The sequence below is a fragment of the Lissotriton vulgaris genome, chromosome 11 (genome assembly GCF_964263255.1).
Source record: "Lissotriton vulgaris chromosome 11, aLisVul1.2, whole genome shotgun sequence".
Classification (NCBI taxonomy): Eukaryota; Metazoa; Chordata; class Amphibia; order Caudata; family Salamandridae; genus Lissotriton; species Lissotriton vulgaris.
The window spans coordinates 120,828,242-120,852,180 of NC_141699.1; the positions used below are offsets into that span (position 1 = coordinate 120,828,242).

General features: G+C 44.9%; 9 non-coding genes across 9 annotated transcripts; all 9 read right to left on the minus strand.

Moving 5' to 3' along the window:
* Positions 1–4,442: 4,442 nt before the first annotated feature.
* On the minus strand, positions 4,443–4,582 carry LOC147679279 (U4 spliceosomal RNA). Its single transcript, XR_015301767.1, has one exon. It is a non-coding gene; the product is annotated as a U4 spliceosomal RNA (small nuclear RNA).
* Positions 4,583–6,512: 1,930 nt separating this feature from the next.
* Positions 6,513–6,652, minus strand: LOC147679280 (U4 spliceosomal RNA). The gene has a single exon (XR_015301742.1). It is a non-coding gene; the product is annotated as a U4 spliceosomal RNA (small nuclear RNA).
* Positions 6,653–10,753: 4,101 nt separating this feature from the next.
* Positions 10,754–10,893, minus strand: LOC147679281 (U4 spliceosomal RNA). The gene has a single exon (XR_015301761.1). It is a non-coding gene; the product is annotated as a U4 spliceosomal RNA (small nuclear RNA).
* Positions 10,894–12,823: 1,930 nt separating this feature from the next.
* Positions 12,824–12,963, minus strand: LOC147679282 (U4 spliceosomal RNA). The gene has a single exon (XR_015301842.1). It is a non-coding gene; the product is annotated as a U4 spliceosomal RNA (small nuclear RNA).
* Positions 12,964–14,894: 1,931 nt separating this feature from the next.
* On the minus strand, positions 14,895–15,034 carry LOC147679283 (U4 spliceosomal RNA). Its single transcript, XR_015301786.1, has one exon. It is a non-coding gene; the product is annotated as a U4 spliceosomal RNA (small nuclear RNA).
* Positions 15,035–16,963: 1,929 nt separating this feature from the next.
* LOC147679284 (U4 spliceosomal RNA) lies at positions 16,964–17,103 on the minus strand. The gene has a single exon (XR_015301785.1). It is a non-coding gene; the product is annotated as a U4 spliceosomal RNA (small nuclear RNA).
* A 1,931-nt stretch (positions 17,104–19,034) lies between these two features.
* LOC147679285 (U4 spliceosomal RNA) lies at positions 19,035–19,170 on the minus strand. Its single transcript, XR_015301881.1, has one exon. It is a non-coding gene; the product is annotated as a U4 spliceosomal RNA (small nuclear RNA).
* Positions 19,171–21,101: 1,931 nt separating this feature from the next.
* LOC147679286 (U4 spliceosomal RNA) lies at positions 21,102–21,241 on the minus strand. Its single transcript, XR_015301666.1, has one exon. It is a non-coding gene; the product is annotated as a U4 spliceosomal RNA (small nuclear RNA).
* A 1,930-nt stretch (positions 21,242–23,171) lies between these two features.
* LOC147679287 (U4 spliceosomal RNA) lies at positions 23,172–23,311 on the minus strand. The gene has a single exon (XR_015301667.1). It is a non-coding gene; the product is annotated as a U4 spliceosomal RNA (small nuclear RNA).
* Positions 23,312–23,939: the final 628 nt, after the last annotated feature.

Below are 23,939 nucleotides of genomic sequence, written 5' to 3' on the forward strand. Positions count from 1 at the left end.
TGCGCATTTGGTTGGCATTTCTGGCGGATTTCAATGGTCGAATTGTCTGGAACAAACCGGCGGTGTCCTCCGAGGAGCTGGGGCTTTGGACAGATTCGGCGGGGAGTATAGGTTTTGGTGCCATATTTGGTACACAATGGTCGGCTCAAAAGTGGCCGTCATGGTGGCACGAGTGCGGGCTGACGAGTAACATTGCTTTTCTTGAACTCTTCCCTATTTTGTTGGCCTTGAAAACATGGCCGGAGGGGTTTCGGGATCACTCTGTGGTGTTCTGGTCTGATAACATGACTGTGGTTGAGTGTATCAATAGTCAGGCAGCACGTTGCAAATGGATTCTGAGACTGCTCAAAGAAATTGTGTTATGGTGTATGCAGTTGAATGTGCTCTTTAGGGCAAGACATGTCCCGGGGGTACTGAACCAGGCGGCTGATGCGCTTTCTCGTTTCTGTATGCAGGCCTTCTGGGGTTTTCTGCCCACAGCGGACCCGGTGGCGGCACCCTTTCCCGAAGCTCTCTGGTCTCTCGGTGCCCCGAACTACAAAACCTCGTGGGAGAGAGTTTAGCACCCAGGACAAGGAAGGCATATGAAGGGGCGTTCCGTTCCTATTGGTCCTTTTTGGGTTCTGCTGGGGGGGAGCTTTGGGGACAGGAAGAGCCTGTCGTAAAAATTTTTTGCTGTCGTTACATCAGGCAGGCAAATCAGTAGCTACGGCCCAGAGGCATCGGGCCGCCATTTCCTTTATGGCAAAGGCTCATGGGATCCAGGACCCGACAGCGTCTTTCGTGGTGCAGAAAGCGCTACGTGGGTGGCAACGCCTTGAGGGTCGCAGAGTAGATGAGAGGCACCCGATAGGTTTGGATAGGCTGGCCCTGTTATTGTCCGTACTCCCTGCAACGTGTTCATCCCAGTATGAAACAGTGTTATTCCGAGCCGCATTTGCGCTGGCATTCCATGGGGCTATGCGGATAAGCAAACTAGTGGCGAAGAACAAGCAGGATACGATGGGGGGACTGTGCCGGGAGCACGTTCAGGTCAAGGTGGAGACGATGACTGTCTCGTTTGTCAGGTCCAAAACCGATCAGGGCGCGGTTGGGGACTGCATAATCATTCAGGGGATTCCCGGGTCTTCCATGTGCCCTGTTGTTTGCGTAGAGGAATATTTAGCGCAGAGGGTGGCATCATGGGGGGGGACCTTGTTGAGACACGCTGACGCCACCCCACTGACAAGGTTTCAGTTCCAGCGGGTGCTTGCGATGTCAATTTCGGCCGCGGGCTTGAACCCCAGCGAGTTCGGGACCCATTCCTTTCGGATAGGGGCTGCTACTGAGGCTACAGCCAGGGGTCTGAGTGTTGAGAAAGTAAAACGTTTGGGGCGTTGGTCCTCGAACTGTTACAAAAGGTATGTGCGGTTGCACATGTTGTGAAGCTGTAATGATGTACTCACGCTTCCTGTTTTTGTTTGGTTTTCAGTTGCGCAAGCTTACGAGGCGGGGCGGACTGTGCAGTCGACCCGACACCTGGGGACCAGCGGTCAGACATCACCGGCTGCGAAAAAGGAGGTGTGGGTCGTGGGCCACTCATACGTGAGGCGGGCCGCGGACGTATTCAAAGCAGGTGACATGATTCACATGGCTGGGGAATACGGGTACAGGGTGACCTTCTACGGAAGGGGCGGGCTTTGTATTGACCAGTTTCAATCCTTTTTCGAGGGTTTGTTAGGGCGGACAAGCTCACCGCCGTCTATAATCATAGTCCATCTTGGGGGCAACGATTTGGTGGCCACTGGTAGACGACTTCTTCTCGAGGCAGTGCTCTCCACAGTAAGTTGGTTGGCAAGAAGAGTTCCAGGGTGCACAATTGCATGGTCCCATATGATTCCACGGAAAGTGTGGCGGGGGGCTATTTCGGTTTCTGCTCTGAATCATTCAGTAAAGAAAGTAAATAACAAATTGAGTAGATTGTTTCGTTCAAGTACACTGCATTCTGTTCCGCATGGTTGTATCAAAGGGGACAGTATGTATTTGGGGGATGGGGTTAATTTGTCCCGGGTGGGCAATGAGTTACTCATAGGTGACCTCATAGCTTGGCTAAAGAGTTTAAACCATGACCTTTAGGCAGGATTTGTTGTGGGGGGTCCGGATAGCCGGTCAACTATCTGGCCTGTGGCGGTAAGGTCATGATCGGTGAGCAGTAATTGGAAGATCCCTATGGGGGGGCGTCACCCATTACGGATGGGAGCGCTCGGGGAGGTGGCCATTGGCCCCTCAACGGGGAGGCGGTCCCTTCTAAGGATGGGCCGCCGGAAGGAAAGGAAAGGCGGTCAAGGCCCCTTCCTGGATAGGAGGGGCTACGGGCCCTCCTGGGGAATTTCCCGGGGCCAGGACATCTGCGACGGCAGATGGGGTAAGTTGTGTGGGGTTTGGGAGGGGGTTTACGCTACCTTTTAGACACCTCACACGAGTCCTCGGACGACCGTTAAATGGCGTCGAGTTCATTGGGGCCCCCGTCAAGTCAAAGGGAAATTGGTAGATGCACTTGAGGTACGCCTCTGTGCGGTCGCTCCCCTCACAAGTGAGGGGGGTATTTCTGGTTTAGGGATCTGACACCGGTTACGACCTTGCCGTTGGCCCTTAACGTTAGGATGTACAATTTCAAGTCAAATGTTTTGTAGGATGTTAGTTCGGCTAGGAGAACCTTTGTATTAGAGATCTGTTAAGGTTAGCCAAACATCGTAATGTGGAAATGAAATTGTACATAATATGAAACTGTTATTTTAATGTTTTAATTTTGTTTCATATTTTAATAAATACGGCCGGGAGGGTCACTCCCTCCCGCCTTCCAAAAGTTCAGAACCGTTTCCGGTTTCCCATCCTTGGGGTTTGTGTCGAGAGGGGGTGGCGGGTATCTCAGCCATATGGAAAGGGGCGACCATTCGGTCCCCCCGAACGTATGGTGGAGGACCCCGATCCCCCCGGGAGGCCATCTTGGGCGGGAGGCGAGTCTCGGCTGGTATGCCCAAAGCGGCGTAGCCGGGGCGCGCCTTTTTCCCGCCCTGGAGTGGGTTGTCCTAGGCACTGACGCGGACGGCCACGCCCTCGGAGGCAGGCGGAGGCGGGTTTACGCCCGCCCGAAGACGGATAAAAGGAGCAGCAAGTCAAGAAAGCATCCTCTTGTTCCTGTGCTCTGAAGCTGCACCTCCCCGCTGCACGTGAGCTCGAGACGGAACGAAGAGCCAATTTTGACCCACCCACCAGCCCCTGAAGACAGCAAGTTGTTTCTAAATAAAGTTTGAACGTGTTAACCGTATTTCTTACAGGTTGGGATGAGTGTTGTGTTATTTCGAGTATACAATAAAGGAGAATGCTCAATTTACAGTATGTTTGTTTTAAATAAAGTAATGTTGCACTAGTGTTGATCAGTAATCATACGTAACTAGTTATGATCGCCTTCTTTGTTTTTCATTAGTAATTTTAGCCATTTGTCGTATTTATTTTGGTCGGGCGGTAAGGTCATGATCGGTGAGCAGTAATTGGAAGATCCCTATGGGGGGGCGTCACCCATTACGGATGGGAGCGCTCGGGGGAGGTGGCCATTGGCCCCTCAACGGGGAGGCGGTCCCTTCTAAGGATGGGCCGCCGGAAGGAAAGGAAAGGCGGTCAAGGCCCCTTCCTGGATAGGAGGGGCTACGGGCCCTCCTGGGGAATTTCCCGGGGCCAGGACATCTGCGACGGCAGATGGGGTAAGTTGTGTGGGGTTTGGGAGGGGGTTTACGCTACCTTTTAGACACCTCACACGAGTCCTCGGACGACCGTTAAATGGCGTCGAGTTCATTGGGGCCCCCGTCAAGTCAAAGGGAAATTGGTAGATGCACTTGAGGTACGCCTCTGTGCGGTCGCTCCCCTCACAAGTGAGGGGGGTATTTCTGGTTTAGGGATCTGACACCGGTTACGACCTTGCCGTTGGCCCTTAACGTTAGGATGTACAATTTCAAGTCAAATGTTTTGTAGGATGTTAGTTCGGCTAGGAGAACCTTTGTATTAGAGATCTGTTAAGGTTAGCCAAACATCGTAATGTGGAAATGAAATTGTACATAATATGAAACTGTTATTTTAATGTTTTAATTTTGTTTAATATTTTAATAAATACGGCCGGGAGGGTCACTCCCTCCCGCCTTCCAAAAGTTCAGAACCGTTTCCGGTTTCCCATCCTTGGGGTTTGTGTCGAGAGGGGGTGGCGGGTATCTCAGCCATATGAAAACTGATCAAGGAGAAAAAATCCCTAAGTTACTGCCGTATTTAAAAAGCTGAGAAAACAAAAAGAACGTAAAGAGTAAACTGAAGCCAAATAAAATTACAGTTTTCTCCTTGTCACAGATAACAATTATGCAAGTAAATCGCATTGAAAAATAAACTATCTTATTTTTTTATTACATATTCTCCAGTCTCCGAAGAGACTGTCAAAAATTGTCACTTCAACTATATTTCAAGTCTCCATGACGGGGTATTGGGTAAAGTTTTCAATAAGCAATAATCGCGCCTCGGTTAAACCTCATTGGCTACGATACTGTCACTGCGCAAAGCTAACCAATTATAGTGTGAATTTCATGCCCACTGGCCCTAGTACCTCATGTTACAAAGAACATGAACCCTTTTCAAAAGATTTTATCTATTTATGCATAACTACACCTCCACTGCTTCTGACAGGCAATGTAAGACATATGTTGGCGTTGTTTTACTAATTTCCATCAGCTCTCTGCCCCAAACCGTCGCTAGCCACACGCAGAGAATTCTGGGAAATTGTATGCTAAATAGCTCTTCAGGTAAGCAGCACCCTCCCTAGGTATGGATGTGATGCTCAGACAGATATCCCTTCACACAAAGATGAGATCTAGGCTGCTAGCCATGGGTTGTGGAAAATATAAGAAGCACAAATTCATAATAGCATCCTCATAGGGCCCACTGTCTTCAAATGTTTACTAGAGGAGGAACAGCAATAATTTAAAGGAAAATAAATCATAGCTACATTTTTCCATTTTCCATACTGCAAGTCTGCCATTTCATTGCACTACATAGTTGCATTTGCTGCATTTCATTTTTAGCTTTAGGGGGTACAATATACTGGTTTCCTGGTTTTCAAAACATTCTAGGGGAAGATTCACAAGGATCTGACGCATCTGCATAGATGCATATTTTTCCTTGCGTCAGTGCTGAATGTCCTTGTGCCACTATGGATGTGCTGTATTTACAATACAGTGCTCCATGGTGCAAGGATTAACAGATGCATCAGAAATTCTGACACATGTGTTGGCACAAAAGTGACGCATTGCTGAAGTTGATCATGAAAGTGAAGCAAAAAGCCATGAGTCATTCCAAACGCTTGGTCTGTGCAGGCGTAGGGATTTTGCCGCAGTGAAGGCGTAAAGTGACGCAGTGAAATCTTGTAGATTTCAGTGCGGGAGTTCTACAAGGCTTTTTTTCGTGGAAACGCCCACCCTGCATACATTATGCCTGACGCAGGTATAATGTGATGCAGGGCTTTATAATGTGACGCATCTCCCTAGATGCGTCACATTGTAAAAGGGCCGCAACATTTACGCCGCAGCTGCGCCACAATACAGATTTTTATATGTGCCCTGTAAATGGCTGTGTGTACGTTGTGTGTCTCCGTCGGCATGCAGCATACAAATTTTCCCGGATCATGTAGCCCAGTTGGGCTGATGCAGCCACGCAAGAGCTCTTTGCGTGACCTCATTGTCACCGATTCAAATCAGGGAGCATCCACGCAGCCTTTCATGGCTCTCAGGTGAAAAAATTGGCCCTAGGGCAAGGAAGGAAATAGGACCCCTTGTTCATGTTTGAAATATAAAATACCGCAATAATCGGGGTTCAGTGGGTCCCGCAGGTCTGTGGGCGCCAGTGCCACTGCACCTGCTGCAACAATGGAAGCTACGCCCCTGTCATACAGCTGGGTAACATCAATTACTCAGTGACACAAAGAGCATTAAAAATACACTTTACATAATGTTAAATGACAAAAACAACAGCTTTGTCAGTTCTTGTTCTGTTTCAAGCACTCCATACAATCTGTATGAACCCTCTCCGCATTTTCCTACTGATAACAAACACCTTTGCTCCCAGAAATAAACTTTCTAGGTGGTTTGTGTACATTTGAATGGGAGATGGTACCTCGAAAGAGCTAAGCCCTGCAACGGACTGCGAGTCAACTCAGAGAGCAGAAACAAAGCCCGTACTCTGGCCATCAACTACCCGAGCGAATCCGGGGATCGAAGGTGAGAACAAAGAGGAAGAAATACAAGAATTATGATAACTGATCAAGGAGAAAAAATCCATAAGTTACTGCCGTATTTAAAAAGCCGAGAAACCAAAAAGAACGTAAAGAGTAAACTGAAGCCAAATAAAGTCACAGTTTTCTCCTTGTCACAGTTAACAATTAAGCAAGTAAATCGCATTGAAAAATAAACTATCTTATTTTTTTATTACATATTCTCCAGTCTCCGAAGAGACTGTCAAAAATTGTCATTTCAACTATATTTCAAGTCTCCATGACGGGGTATTGGGTAAAGTTTTCAATAAGCAATAATCGCGCCTCGGTTAAACCTCATTGGCTACGATACTGCCACTGTGCAAAGCTAACCAATTTTAGTGTGAATTTCATGCCCACTCGCCCTAGTACCTCATGTTACGAAGAACATGAACCCTTTTCAAAAGATTTTATCTATTTATGGGTAGTAACCTTACCACTGCGGTATCATCCTTCAATGAATGGATGGCGGCAGGGATTTCAGTCTCGACCAAAGGGAGGGGAGGCAGACTGCGTTCTTCCCCCTCGCAACCGTGGTTCTCTCCGGAGCTACGTTCCCTTAAATTGGTCTGTAAAAAACTTGAGCGGGTTTGGCGGCGATCTTATTGCCCTTTGGCCAAGGAAACCTTGCGAAAAGAACAGAGAACCTATTACGCCAGTATTAAAAAGGCAAAGGGCATCTACTACGCCAAACGGATCGCCAAGGCCAATAATAACAGCCGAGAGATCTTCTCAATTGTTAACAGCTTTCTGTCCCCTTGCGCGGAGGAGCGGACAGTACCAGCTTCCAGGGATTGGTGTGAGAGTTTGTCCGGGTTTTTTGAGGATAAGATCGCGGCTATTCAGTCCAACTTCGCCGCTATTATTCCCTCAAATGCCTTAATACACCTGATTCCTCCGAGGGCCCCAGCGGCTAGGTTGACGGAGTTTGCCCCTCCTTCAACTACCGACACTCTTGCTGTGATTAAATCTTTGAAATCCGGGTCACCATCGGACCCTTGTCCAGCAAGAGTGTTAGCGGCGGTCGCCGACGTTGTTGTTCAGGAGGTATCTCACTTGGTCGGCCTTTCATTTAAATCTGCCAGCCTGCCCTCGGAGTGGAAACAAGCCAAACTTCTGCCCCTCCTTAAAAAGGCTGGTGCTGATCCGGCGGTTCTGACTAACTACCGTCCGATATCGCTGCTCCCTGCTTTGGCAAAAATCGGTGAGAAACTGGCCTTCCAGCAGCTTAACAAGTTTGTGGAAAGCTCCGGAGCTCTGCATGAGGCACAGTCCGGGTTCCGTGCTGCTTACAGCACTGAATCGGCTCTTGTGGAAATCTCGGAGGCGGTCAGAGAGTGTTTGGATGGTGGCGGCAGGGCGGCTCTAATTTTATTGGACCTCTCTGCCGCGTTTGACACGGTTCCCCACCAACGCCTCCTGACCAGGCTTGCCGACATTGGCATTGGAGGTCTTGCATTAGATTGGCTGAGCTCATTTCTGTCGGCCAGATCCCAACAGATTTGGCTCCCCCCTTACTCCTCTTCAGCGAGACCTCTCGTGACAGGAGTCCCACAGGGCTCGACTTTGAGCCCTTTGCTCTTTAATATATATTTGACACCTCTGATTGAACTAGCAGAACATCTGGGTGCCAAAGTTATAGCCTACGCGGACGACACGCAGCTGTTGTTTACCTGGCCTGGAGAGGCGCTTGACACTGAGCAGATTCAGAACTGTCTGTCCTCAGTCTTCAATTGGTTAGCGTCTGCTCATTTGAAGTGTAATGAGGACAAGACCGAAATTCTGCTCTACGGCCAGTTCCCTCCTGATTTTCGATCCCTACTGTGGCCGGTTGGCTTTCCTGCACCATGTGCCTCTAACACCTTGGCTAAAAACCTTGGGGTCTGGTTTGGGGAAGACCTCCGCTTCGAGGGGCACATCAAGAGGCTCACTGGTGGCTGCTTTGGGACTCTGAAGTCTCTTAGAAAATTTTTCCCTTATCTGCCTGCCCCGGCCTGCGAGTCAGTCGCGAGAGCTTTAATTCTCTCGCGTCTGGACTACGCCAATGCCCTGTTCTGTGGTTCACCGGCCTATCTGATCGGGCGGCTCCAGATTATTCAAAACGCCACCGCCAGACTTTTGGGGAATATCTCCAGGCGGATCAGTGTTAGAAGTTATCTGGAGAGCCTGCATTGGCTGCCGGTTCAGCATCGTATTACCTTCAAAATTCTGACTCTGGCCCATAAAGCCATCAATGGGTGTGGCCCTGCCTATCTGATGAAACGTTTCACGCGGTACTTCCCTAACAGAGATTTACGCTCAGCAGCTCAACATCTGCTGCTGGTCCCGCGCTTCCAGCGTGTTCGGCTGGGAGGCCACTCTGTGACTGTAAAGGCCGCACGTGCATGGAACGCCCTCCCTGCGGCTCTTCGCTGCATTGACGAATTCACTGCTTTCAAAAAAGCGCTGAAGACTCACCTGTTTAGAATAGCTGTCTAGAATGTTTACTGATCTATGTTCTGTGTCTACTGTTCCCCTCTTTCCGCGCCAGGATACTCCGGAGTAATTGTGCGCGCTATAAAACAGCTTAATAATAATAATAATAATAATAATAATAATAACTACACCCCCACTGCTTCTGACAGGCAATGTAAGACATATGTTGGCGTTGTTTTACTAATTTCCATCAGCTCTCTGCCCCAAACCGTCGCTAGCCACACGCAGAGAATTCTGGGAAATTGTATGCTAAATAGCTCTTCAGGTAAGCAGCCCCCTCCCTAGGCATGGATTTGATGCTCAGACAGATATCCCTTCACACAAAGATAAGATCTAGGCTGCTAGCCATGGGTTGTGGAAAATATAAGAAGCACAAATTCATAATAGCATCCTCATAGGGCCCACTGTCTTCAAATGTTTACTAGAGGAGGAACAGCAATAATTTAAAGGAAAATAAATCATAGCTACATTTTTCCATTTTCCATAATGCAAGTCTGCCATTTCATTGCACTACATAGTTGCATTTGCTGCATTTCATTTTTAGCTTTAGGGGGTACAATATACTGGTTTCCTGGTTTTCAAAACATTCTAGGGGAAGATTCACAAGGATCTGACGCATCTGCATAGATGCATATTTTTCCTTGCGTCAGTGCTGAATGTCCTTGTGCCACTATGGATGTGCTGTATTTACAATACAGTGCTCCATGGTGCAAGGATTAACAGATGCATCAGAAATTCTGACACATGTGTTGGCACAAAAGTGACGCATTGCTGAAGTTGATCATGAAAGTGAAGCAAAAAGCCATGAGTCATTCCAAACGCTTGGTCTGTGCAGGCGTAGGGATTTTGCCGCAGTGAAGGCGTAAAGTGACGCAGTGAAATCTTGTAGATTTCAGTGCATGAGTTCTACAAGGCTTTTTTTCGTGGAAACGCCCACCCTGCATACATTATGCCTGACGCAGGTATAATGTGATGCAGGGCTTTATAATGTGACGCATCTCCCTAGATGCGTCACATTGTAAAAGGGCCGCAACATTTACGCCGCAGCTGTGCCACAATACAGATTTTTATATGTGCCCTGTAAATGGATGTGTGTACGTTGTGTGTCTCCGTCGGCATGCAGCATACAAATTTTCCCGGATCATGTAGCCCAGTTGGGCTGATGCAGCCACGCAAGAGCTCTTTGGTGACCTCATTGTCACCGATTCAAATCAGGGAGGATCCACGCAGCCTTTCATGGCTCTCAGGTGAAAAAATGGGCCCTAGGGCAAGGAAGGAAATAGGACCCCTTATTCATGTTTGAAATATAAAATACCGCAATAATCGGGGTTCAGTGGGTCCCGCAGGTCTGTGGGCGCCAGTGCCACTGCACCTGCTGCAACAATGGAAGCTACGCCCCTGTCATACAGCTGGGTAACATCAATTACTCAGTGACACAAAGAGCATTAAAAATACACTTTACATAATGTTAAATGACAAAAACAACAGCTTTGTCAGTTCTTGTTCTGTTTCAAGCACTCCATACAATCTGTATGAACCCTCTCCGCATTTTCCTACTGATAACAAACGCCTTTGCTCCCAGAAATAAACTTTCTAGGTGGTTTGTGTACATTTGAATGGGAGATGAGACCTCGAAAGAGCCCAGCCCTGCAACGGACTGCGAGTCAACTCAGAGAGCAGAAACAAAGCCCGTACTCTGGCCATCAACTACCCGAGCGAATCCGGGGATCGAAGGTGAGAACAAAGAGGAAGAAATACAAGAATTATGAAAACTGATCAAGGAGAAAAAATCCATAAGTTACTGCCGTATTTAAAAAGCAGAGAAAACAAAAAGAACGTAAAGAGTAAACTGAAGCCAAATAAAGTCACAGTTTTCTCCTTGTCACAGATAACAATTATGCAAGTAAATCGCATTGAAAAATAAACTATCTTATTTTTTTATTACATATTCTCCAGTCTCTGAAGAGACTGTCAAAAATTGTCATTTCAACTATATTTCAAGTCTCCATGACGGGGTATTGGGTAAAGTTTTCAATAAGCAATAATCGCGCCTAGGTTAAACCTCATTGGCTACGATACTGCCACTGCGCAAAGCTAACCAATTATAGTGTGAATTTCATGCCCACTCGCCCTAGTACCTCATGTTACAAAGAACATGAACCCTTTTCAAAAGATTTTATCTATTTATGCATAACTACACCTCCACTGCTTCTGACAGGCAATGTAAGACATATGTTGGCGTTGTTTTACTAATTTCCATCAGCTCTCTGCCCCAAACCGTCGCTAGCCACACGCAGAGAATTCTGGGAAATTGTATGCTAAATTGCTCTTCAGGTAAGCTGCACCCTCCCTAGGTATGGATTTGATGCTCAGACAGATATCCCTTCACACAAAGATGAGATCTAGGCTGCTAGCCATGGGTTGTGGAAAATATAAGAAGCACAAATTCATAATAGCATCCTCATAGGGCCCACTGTCTTCAAATGTTTACTAGAGGAGGAACAGCAATAATTTAAAGGAAAATAAATCATAGCTACATTTTTCCATTTTCCATACTGCAAGTCTGCCATTTCATTGCACTACATAGTTGCATTTGCTGCATTTCATTTTTAGCTTTAGGGGGTACAATATACTGGTTTCCTGGTTTTCAAAACATTCTAGGGGAAGATTCACAAGGATCTGACACATCTGCATAGATGCATACTTTTCCTTGCGTCAGTGCTGAATGTCCTTGTGCCACTATGGATGTGCTGTATTTACAATACAGTGCTCCATGGTGCAAGGATTAACAGATGCATCAGAAATTCTGACACATGTGTTGGCACAAAAGTGACGCATTGCTGAAGTTGATCATGAAAGTGAAGCAAAAAGCCATGAGTCATTCCAAACGCTTGGTCTGTGCAGGCGTAGGGATTTTGCCGCAGTGAAGGCGTAAAGTGACGCAGTGAAATCTTGTAGATTTCAGTGCGGGAGTTCTACAAGGCTTTTTTTCGTGGAAACGCCCACCCTGCATACATTATGCCTGACGCAGGTATAATGTGATGCAGGGCTTTATAATGTGACGCATCTCCCTAGATGCGTCACATTGTAAAAGGGCCGCAACATTTACGCCGCAGCTGCGCCACAATACAGATTTTTATATGTGCCCTGTAAATGGCTGTGTGTACGTTGTGTGTCTCAGTCGGCATGCAGCATACAAATTTTCCCGGATCATGTAGCCCAGTTGGGCTGATGCAGCCACGCAAGAGCTCTTTGCGTGACCTCATTGTCACCGATTCAAATCAGGGAGGATCCACGCAGCCTTTCATGGCTCTCAGGTGAAAAAATGGGCCCTAGGGCATGGAAGGAAATAGGACCCCTTATTCATGTTTAAAATATAAAATACCGCAATAATCGGGGTTCAGTGGGTCCCGCAGGTCTGTGGGCGCCAGTGCCACTGCACCTGCTGCAACAATGGAAGCTACGCCCCTGTCATACAGCTGGGTAACATCAATTACTCAGTGACACAAAGAGCATTAAAAATACACTTTACATAATGTTAAATGACAAAAACAACAGCTTTGTCAGTTCTTGTTCTGTTTCAAGCACTCCATACAATCTGTATGAACCCTCTCCGCATTTTCCTACTGATAACAAACGCCTTTGCTCCCAGAAATAAACTTTCTAGGTGGTTTGTGTACATTTGAATGGGAGATGAGACCTCGAAAGAGCCCAGCCCTGCAACGGACTGCGAGTCAACTCAGAGAGCAGAAACAAAGCCCGTACTCTGGCCATCAACTACCCGAGCGAATCCGGGGATCGAAGGTGAGAACAAAGAGGAAGAAATACAAGAATTATGAAAACTGATCAAGGAGAAAAAATCCCTAAGTTACTGCCGTATTTAAAAAGCTGAGAAAACAAAAAGAACGTAAAGAGTAAACTGAAGCCAAATAAAATCACAGTTTTCTCCTTGTCACAGATAACAATTATGCAAGTAAATCGCATTGAAAAATAAACTATCTTATTTTTTTATTACATATTCTCCAGTCTCCGAAGAGACTGTCAAAAATTGTAATTTCAACTATATTTCAAGTCTCCATGACGGGGTATTGGGTAAAGTTTTCAATAAGCAATAATCGCGCCTCGGTTAAACCTCATTGGCTACCATACTGCCACTGCGCAAAGCTAACCAATTATAGTGTGAATTTCATGCCCACTCGCCCTAGTACCTCATGTTACAAAGAACATGAACCCTTTTCAAAAGATTTTATCTATTTATGCATAACTACACCTCCACTGCTTCTGACAGGCAATGTAAGACATATGTTGGCGTTGTTTTACTAATTTCCATCAGCTCTCTGCCCTAAACCGTCGCTAGCCACACGCAGAGAATTCTGGGAAATTGTATGCTAAATAGCTCTTCAGGTAAGCATCACCCTCCCTAGGTATGGATTTGATGCTCAGACAGATATCCCTTCACACAAAGATGAGATCTAGGCTGCTAGCCATGGGTTGTAGAAAATATAAGAAGCACAAATTCATAATAGCATCCTCATAGGGCCCACTGTCTTCAAATGTTTACTAGAGGAGGAACAGCAATAATTTAAAGGAAAATAAATCATAGCTACATTTTTCCATTTTCCATACTGCAAGTCTGCCATTTCATTGCACTACATAGTTGCATTTGCTGCATTTCATTTTTAGCTTTAGGGGGTACAATATACTGGTTTCCTGGTTTTCAAAACATTCTAGGGGAAGATTCACAAGGATCTGACACATCTGCATAGATGCATACTTTTCCTTGCGTCAGTGCTGAATGTCCTTGTGCCACTATGGATGTGCTGTATTTACAATACAGTGCTCCATGGTGCAAGGATTAACAGATGCATCAGAAATTCTGACACATGTGTTGGCACAAAAGTGACGCATTGCTGAAGTTGATCATGAAAGTGAAGCAAAAAGCCATGAGTCATTCCAAACGCTTGGTCTGTGCAGGCGTAGGGATTTTGCCGCAGTGAAGGCGTAAAGTGACGCAGTGAAATCTTGTAGATTTCAGTGCGGGAGTTCTACAAGGCTTTTTTTCGTGGAAACGCCCACCCTGCATACATTATGCCTGACGCAGGTATAATGTGATGCAGGGCTTTATAATGTGACGCATCTCCCTAGATGCGTCACATTGTAAAAGGGCCGCAACATTTACGCCGCAGCTGCGCCACAATACAGATTTTTATATGTGCCCTGTAAATGGCTGTGTGTACGTTGTGTGTCTCAGTCGGCATGCAGCATACAAATTTTCCCGGATCATGTAGCCCAGTTGGGCTGATGCAGCCACGCAAGAGCTCTTTGCGTGACCTCATTGTCACCGATTCAAATCAGGGAGGATCCACGCAGCCTTTCATGGCTCTCAGGTGAAAAAATGGGCCCTAGGGCATGGAAGGAAATAGGACCCCTTATTCATGTTTGAAATATAAAATACCGCAATAATCGGGGTTCAGTGGGTCCCGCAGGTCTGTGGGCGCCAGTGCCACTGCACCTGCTGCAACAATGGAAGCTACGCCCCTGTCATACAGCTGGGTAACATCAATTACTCAGTGACACAAAGAGCATTAAAAAATACACTTTACATAATGTTAAATGACAAAAACAACAGCTTTGTCAGTTCTTGTTCTGTTTCAAGCACTCCATACAATCTGTATGAACCCTCTCCGCATTTTCCTACTGATAACAAACGCCTTTGCTCCAAGAAATAAACTTTCTAGGTGGTTTGTGTACATTTGAATGGGAGATGAGACCTCGAAAGAGCCCAGCCCTGCAACGGACTGCTAGTCAACTCAGAGAGCGGAAACAAAGCCCGTACTCTGGCCATCAACTACCCGAGCGAATCCGGGGATCGAAGGTGAGAACAAAGAGGAAGAAATACAAGAATTATGAAAACTGATCAAGGAGAAAAAATCCCTAAGTTACTGCCGTATTTAAAAAGCTGAGAAAACAAAAAGAACGTAAAGAGTAAACTGAAGCCAAATAAAATCACAGTTTTCTCCTTGTCACAGATAACAATTATGCAAGTAAATCGCATTGAAAAATAAACTATCTTATTTTTTTATTACATATTCTCCAGTCTCCGAAGAGACTGTCAAAAATTGTCATTTCAACTATATTTCAAGTCTCCATGTCGGGGTATTGGGTAAAGTTTTCAATAAGCAATAATCGCGCCTCGGTCAAACCTCATTGGCTACGATACTGCCACTGCGCAAAGCTAACCAATTATAGTGTGAATTTCATGCCCACTCACCCTAGTACCTCATGTTACAAAGAACATGAACCCTTTTCAAAAGATTTTATCTATTTATGCATAACTACACCTCCACTGCTTCTGACAGGCAATGTAAGACATATGTTGGCGTTGTTTTACTAATTTCCATCAGCTCTCTGCCCCAAACCGTCGCTAGCCACACGCAGAGAATTCTGGGAAATTTTATGCTAAATAGCTCTTCAGGTAAGCAGCACCCTCCCTAGGTATGGATTTGATGCTCAGACAGATATCCCTTCACACAAAGATGAGATCTAGGCTGCTAGCCATGGGTTGTGGAAAATATAAGAAGCACAAATTCATAATAGCATCCTCATAGGGCCCACTGTCTTCAAATGTTTACTAGAGGAGGAACAGCAATAATTTAAAGGAAAATAAATCATAGCTACATTTTTCCATTTTCCATACTGCAAGTCTGCCATTTCATTGCACTACATAGTTGCATTTGCTGCATTTCATTTTTAGCTTTAGGGGGTACAATATACTGGTTTCCTGGTTTTCAAAACATTCTAGGGGAAGATTCACAAGGATCTGACACATCTGCATAGATGCATACTTTTCCTTGCGTCAGTGCTGAATGTCCTTATGCCACTATGGATGTGCTGTATTTACAATACAGTGCTCCATGGTGCAAGGATTAACAGATGCATCAGAAATTCTGACACATGTGTTGGCACAAAAGTGACGCATTGCTGAAGTTGATCATGAAAGTGAAGCAAAAAGCCATGAGTCATTCCAAACGCTTGGTCTGTGCAGGCGTAGGGATTTTGCCGCAGTGAAGGCGTAAAGTGACGCAGTGAAATCTTGTAGATTTCAGTGCATGAGTTCTACAAGGCTTTTTTTCGTGGAAACGCCCACCCTGCATACATTATGCCTGACGCAGGTATAATGTGATGCAGGGCTTTATAATGTGACGCATCTCCCTAGATGCGTCACATTGTGAAAGGGCCGCCACATTTACGCCGCAGCTGTGCCACAATACAGATTTTTATATGTGCCCTGTAAATGGATGTGTGTACGTTGTGTGTCTCCGTCGGCATGCAGCATACAAATTTTCCCGGATCATGTAGCCCAGTTGGGCTGATGCAGCCACGCAAGAGCTCTTTGGTGACCTCATTGTCACCGATTCAAATCAGGGAGGATCCACGCAGCCTTTCATGGCTCTCAGGTGAAAAAATGGGCCCTAGGGCAAGGAAGGAAATAGGACCCCTTATTCATGTTTGAAATATAAAATACCGCAATAATCGGGGTTCAGTGGGTCCCGCAGGTCTGTGGGCGCCAGTGCCACTGCACCTGCTGCAACAATGGAAGCTACGCCCCTGTCATACAGCTGGGTAACATCAATTACTCAGTGACACAAAGAGCATTAAAAATACACTTTACATAATGTTAAATGACAAAAACAACAGCTTTGTCAGTTCTTGTTCTGTTTCAAGCACTCCATACAATCTGTATGAACCCTCTCCGCATTTTCCTACTGATAACAAACGCCTTTGCTCCCAGAAATAAACTTTCTAGGTGGTTTGTGTACATTTGAATGGGAGATGAGACCTCGAAAGAGCCCAGCCCTGCAACGGACTGCGAGTCAACTCAGAGAGCAGAAACAAAGCCCGTACTCTGGCCATCAACTACCCGAGCGAATCCGGGGATCGAAGGTGAGAACAAAGAGGAAGAAATACAAGAATTATGAAAACTGATCAAGGAGAAAAAATCCCTAAGTTACTGCCGTATTTAAAAAGCTGAGAAAACAAAAAGAACGTAAAGAGTAAACTGAAGCCAAATAAAATCACAGTTTTCTCCTTGTCACAGATAACAATTATGCAAGTAAATCGCATTGAAAAATAAACTATCTTATTTTTTTATTACATATTCTCCAGTCTCCGAAGAGACTGTCAAAAATTGTCATTTCAACTATATTTCAAGTCTCCATGACGGGGTATTGGGTAAAGTTTTCAATAAGCAATAATCGCGCCTCGGTTAAACCTCATTGGCTACCATACTGCCACTGCGCAAAGCTAACCAATTATAGTGTGAATTTCATGCCCACTCGCCCTAGTACCTCATGTTACAAAGAACATGAACCCTTTTCAAAAGATTTTATCTATTTATGCATAACTACACCTCCACTGCTTCTGACAGGCAATGTAAGACATATGTTGGCGTTGTTTTACTAATTTCTATCAGCTCTCTGCCCTAAACCGTCGCTAGCCACACGCAGAGAATTCTGGGAAATTGTATGCTAAATAGCTCTTCAGGTAAGCAGCACCCTCCCTAGGTATGGATTTGATGCTCAGACAGATATCCCTTCACACAAAGATGAGATCTAGGCTGCTAGCCATGGGTTGTAGAAAATATAAGAAGCACAAATTCATAATAGCATCCTCATAGGGCCCACTGTCTTCAAATGTTTACTAGAGGAGGAACAGCAATAATTTAAAGGAAAATAAATCATAGCTACATTTTTCCATTTTCCATACTGCAAGTCTGCCATTTCATTGCACTACATAGTTGCATTTGCTGCATTTCATTTTTAGCTTTAGGGGGTACAATATACTGGTTTCCTGGTTTTCAAAACATTCTAGGGGAAGATTCACAAGGATCTGACACATCTGCATAGATGCATACTTTTCCTTGCGTCAGTGCTGAATGTCCTTGTGCCACTATGGATGTGCTGTATTTACAATACAGTGCTCCATGGTGCAAGGATTAACAGATGCATCAGAAATTCTGACACATGTGTTGGCACAAAAGTGACGCATTGCTGAAGTTGATCATGAAAGTGAAGCAAAAAGCCATGAGTCATTCCAAACGCTTGGTCTGTGCAGGCGTAGGGATTTTGCCGCAGTGAAGGCGTAAAGTGACGCAGTGAAATCTTGTAGATTTCAGTGCGGGAGTTCTACAAGGCTTTTTTTCGTGGAAACGCCCACCCTGCATACATTATGCCTGACGCAGGTATAATGTGATGCAGGGCTTTATAATGTGACGCATCTCCCTAGATGCGTCACATTGTAAAAGGGCCGCAACATTTACGCCGCAGCTGCGCCACAATACAGATTTTTATATGTGCCCTGTAAATGGCTGTGTGTACGTTGTGTGTCTCAGTCGGCATGCAGCATACAAATTTTCCCGGATCATGTAGCCCAGTTGGGCTGATGCAGCCACGCAAGAGCTCTTTGCGTGACCTCATTGTCACCGATTCAAATCAGGGAGGATCCACGCAGCCTTTCATGGCTCTCAGGTGAAAAAATGGGCCCTAGGGCATGGAAGGAAATAGGACCCCTTATTCATGTTTGAAATATAAAATACCGCAATAATCGGGGTTCAGTGGGTCCCGCAGGTCTGTGGGCGCCAGTGCCACTGCACCTGCTGCAACAATGGAAGCTACGCCCCTGTCATACAGCTGGGTAACATCAATTACTCAGTGACACAAAGAGCATTAAAAAATACACTTTACATAATGTTAAATGACAAAAACAACAGCTTTGTCAGTTCTTGTTCTGTTTCAAGCACTCCATACAATCTGTATGAACCCTCTCCGCATTTTCCTACTGATAACAAACGCCTTTGCTCCAAGAAATAAACTTTCTAGGTGGTTTGTGTACATTTGAATGGGAGATGAGACCTCGAAAGAGCCCAGCCCTGCAACGGACTGCTAGTCAACTCAGAGAGCGGAAACAAAGCCCGTACTCTGGCCATCAACTACCCGAGCGAATCCGGGGATCGAAGGTGAGAACAAAGAGGAAGAAATACAAGAATTATGAAAACTGATCAAGGAGAAAAAATCCCTAAGTTACTGCCGTATTTAAAAAGCTGAGAAAACAAAAAGAACGTAAAGAGTAAACTGAAGCCAAATAAAATCACAGTTTTCTCCTTGTCACAGATAACAATTATGCAAGTAAATCGCATTGAAAAATAAACTATCTTATTTTTTTATTACATATTCTCCAGTCTCCGAAGAGACTGTCAAAAATTGTCATTTCAACTATATTTCAAGTCTCCATGTCGGGATATTGGGTAAAGTTTTCAATAAGAATCGCGCCTCGGTTAAACCTCATTGGCTACGATACTGCCACTGCGCAAAGCTAACCAATTATAGTGTGAATTTCATGCCCACTCGCCCTAGTACCTCATGTTACAAAGAACATGAACCCTTTTCAAAAGATTTTATCTATTTATGCATAACTACACCTCCACTGCTTCTGACAGGCAATGTAAGACATATGTTGGCGTTGTTTTACTAATTTCCATCAGCTCTCTGCCCCAAACCGTCGCTAGCCACACGCAGAGAATTCTGGGAAATTGTATGCTAAATAGCTCTTCAGGTAAGCAGCACCCTCCCTAGGTATGGATTTGATGCTCAGACAGATATCCCTTCACACAAAGATGAGATCTAGGCTGCTAGCCATGGGTTGTGGAAAATATAAGAAGCACAAATTCATAATAGCATCCTCATAGGACCCACTGTCTTCAAATGTTTACTAGAGGAGGAACAACAATAATTTAAAGGAAAATAAATCATAGCTACAAATTTTCAATTTTCCATACTGCAAGTCTGCCATTTCATTGCACTACATAGTTGCATTTGCTGCATTTCATTTTTAGCTTTAGGGGGTACAATATACTGGTTTCCTGGTTTTCAAAACATTCTAGGGGAAGATTCACAAGGATCTGACGCATCTGCATAGATGCATATTTTTCCTTGCGTCAGTGCTGAATGTCCTTGTGCCACTATGGATGTGCTGTATTTACAATACAGTGCTCCATGGTGCAAGGATTAACAGATGCATCAGAAATTCTGACACATGTGTTGGCACAAAAGTGACGCATTGCTGAAGTTGATCATGAAAGTGAAGCAAAAAGCCATGAGTCATTCCAAACGCTTGGTCTGTGCAGGCGTAGGGATTTTGCCGCAGTGAAGGCATAAAGTGACGCAGTGAAATCTTGTAGATTTCAGTGCGTGAGTTCTACAAGGCTTTTTTTCGTGGAAACGCCCACCCTGCATACATTATGCCTGACGCAGGTATAATGTGATGCAGGGCTTTATAATGTGACGCATCTCCCTAGATGCGTCACATTGTAAAAGGGCCGCAACATTTACGCCGCAGCTGCGCCACAATACAGATTTTTATATGTGCCCTGTAAATGGCTGTGTGTACGTTGTGTGTCTCCGTCGGCATGCAGCATACAAATTTTCCCGGATCATGTAGCCCAGTTGGCCTGATGCAGCCACGCAAGAGCTCTTTGCGTGACCTCATTGTCACCGATTCAAATCAGGGAGGATCCACGCAGCCTTTCATGGCTCTCAGGTGAAAAAATGGGCCCTAGGGCAAGGAAGGAAATAGGACCCCTTATTCATGTTTGAAATATAAAATACTGCAATAATCGGGGTTCAGTGGGTCCCGCAGGTCTGTGGGCGCCAGTGCCACTGCACCTGCTGCAACAATGGAAGCTACGCCCCTGTCATACAGCTGGGTAACATCAATTACTCAGTGACACAAAGAGCATTAAAAATACACTTTACATAATGTTAAATGACAAAGACAACAGCTTTGTCAGTTCTTGTTCTGTTTCAAGCACTCCATACAATCTGTATGAACCCTCCCTGCATTTTCCTACTGATAACAAACGCCTTTGCTCCCAGATATAAACTTTCTAGGTGGTTTGTGTACATTTGAATGGGAGATGAGACCTCAAAAGAGCCCAGCTCTGCAACGGACTGCGAGTCAAATCAGAGAGCGGAAAAAAAGCCCGTACTCTGGCCATCAACTACCCGAGCGAATCCGGGGATCGAAGGTGAGAACAAAGAGGAAGAAATACAAGAATTATGAAAACTGATCAAGGAGAAAAAATCCCTAAGTTACTGCCGTATTTAAAAAGCTGAGAAAACAAAAAGAACGTAAAGAGTAAACTGAAGCCAAATAAAATCACAGTTTTCTCCTTGTCACAGATAACAATTATGCAAGTAAATCGCATTGAAAAATAAACTATCTTATTTTTTTATTACATATTCTCCAGTCTCCGAAGAGACTGTCAAAAATTGTCATTTCAACTATATTTCAAGTCTCCATGACGGGGTATTGGGTAAAGTTTTCAATAAGCAATAATCGCGCCTCGGTTAAACCTCATTGGCTACGATACTGCCACTGCGCAAAGCTAACCAATTATAGTGTGAATTTCATGCCCACTCGCCCTAGTACCTCATGTTACAAAGAACATGAACCCTTTTCAAAAGATTTTATCTATTTATGCATAACTACACCTCCACTGCTTCTGACAGGCAATGTAAGACATATGTTGGCGTTGTTTTACTAATTTCCATCAGCTCTCTGCCCCAAACCGTCGCTAGCCACACGCAGAGAATTCTGGGAAATTGTATGCTAAATAGCTCTTCAGGTAAGCAGCACCCTCCCTAGGTATGGATTTGATGCTCAGACAGATATCCCTTCACACAAAGATGAGATCTAGGCTGCTAGCCATGGGTTGTGGAAAATATAAGAAGCACAAATTCATAATAGCATCCTCATAGGGCCCACTGTCTTCAAATGTTTACTAGAGGAGGAACAGCAATAATTTAAAGGAAAATAAATCATAGCTACATTTTTCCATTTTCCATACTGCAAGTCTGCCATTTCATTGCACTACATAGTTGCATTTGCTGCATTTCATTTTCAGCTTTAGGGGGTACAATATACTGGTTTCCTGGTTTTCAAAACATTCTAGGGGAAGATTCACAAGGATCTGACGCATCTGCATAGATGCATATTTTTCCTTGCGTCAGTGCTGAATGTCCTTGTGCCACTATGGATGTGCTGTATTTACAATACAGTGCTCCATGGTGCAAGGATTAACAGATGCATCAGAAATTCTGACACATGTGTTGGCACAAAAGTGACGCATTGCTGAAGTTGATCATGAAAGTGAAGCAAAAAGCCATGAGTCATTCCAAACGCTTGGTCTGTGCAGGCGTAGGGATTTTGCCGCAGTGAAGGCATAAAGTGACGCAGTGAAATCTTGTAGATTTCAGTGCGTGAGTTCTACAAGGCTTTTTTTCGTGGAAACGCCCACCCTGCATACATTATGCCTGACGCAGGTATAATGTGATGCAGGGCTGTATAATGTGACGCATCTCCCTACATGCGTCACATTGTAAAAGGGCCGCAACATTTACGCCGCAGCTGCGCCACAATACAGATTTTTATATGTGCCCTGTAAATGGCTGTGTGTACGTTGTGTGTCTCCGTCGGCATGCAGCATACAAATTTTCCCGGATCATGTAGCCCAGTTGGCCTGATGCAGCCACGCAAGAGCTCTTTGCGTGACCTCATTGTCACCGATTCAAATCAGGGAGGATCCACGCAGCCTTTCATGGCTCTCAGGTGAAAAAATGGGCCCTAGGGCAAGGAAGGAAATAGGACCCCTTATTCATGTTTGAAATATAAAATACTGCAATAATCGGGGTTCAGTGGGTCCCGCAGGTCTGTGGGCGCCAGTGCCACTGCACCTGCTGCAACAATGGAAGCTACGCCCCTGTCATACAGCTGGGTAACATCAATTACTCAGTGACACAAAGAGCATTAAAAATACACTTTACATAATGTTAAATGACAAAGACAACAGCTTTGTCAGTTCTTGTTCTGTTTCAAGCACTCCATACAATCTGTATGAACCCTCCCTGCATTTTCCTACTGATAACAAACGCCTTTGCTCCCAGATATAAACTTTCTAGGTGGTTTGTGTACATTTGAATGGGAGATGAGACCTCAAAAGAGCCCAGCTCTGCAACGGACTGCGAGTCAAATCAGAGAGCGGAAAAAAAGCCCGTACTCTGGCCATCAACTACCCGAGCGAATCCGGGGATCGAAGGTGAGAACAAAGAGGAAGAAATACAAGAATTATGAAAACTGATCAAGGAGAAAAAATCCCTAAGTTACTGCCGTATTTAAAAAGCTGAGAAAACAAAAAGAACGTAAAGAGTAAACTGAAGCCAAATAAAATCACAGTTTTCTCCTTGTCACAGATAACAATTATGCAAGTAAATCGCATTGAAAAATAAACTATCTTATTTTTTTATTACATATTCTCCAGTCTCCGAAGAGACTGTCAAAAATTGTCATTTCAACTATATTTCAAGTCTCCATGACGGGGTATTGGGTAAAGTTTTCAATAAGCAATAATCGCGCCTCGGTTAAACCTCATTGGCTACGATACTGCCACTGCGCAAAGCTAACCAATTATAGTGTGAATTTCATGCCCACTCGCCCTAGTACCTCATGTTACAAAGAACATGAACCCTTTTCAAAAGATTTTATCTATTTATGCATAACTACACCTCCACTGCTTCTGACAGGCAATGTAAGACATATGTTGGCGTTGTTTTACTAATTTCCATCAGCTCTCTGCCCCAAACCGTCGCTAGCCACACGCAGAGAATTCTGGGAAATTGTATGCTAAATAGCTCTTCAGGTAAGCAGCACCCTCCCTAGGTATGGATTTGATGCTCAGACAGATATCCCTTCACACAAAGATGAGATCTAGGCTGCTAGCCATGGGTTGTGGAAAATATAAGAAGCACAAATTCATAATAGCATCCTCATAGGGCCCACTGTCTTCAAATGTTTACTAGAGGAGGAACAGCAATAATTTAAAGGAAAATAAATCATAGCTACATTTTTCCATTTTCCATACTGCAAGTCTGCCATTTCATTGCACTACATAGTTGCATTTGCTGCATTTCATTTTCAGCTTTAGGGGGTACAATATACTGGTTTCCTGGTTTTCAAAACATTCTAGGGGAAGATTCACAAGGATCTGACGCATCTGCATAGATGCATATTTTTCCTTGCGTCAGTGCTG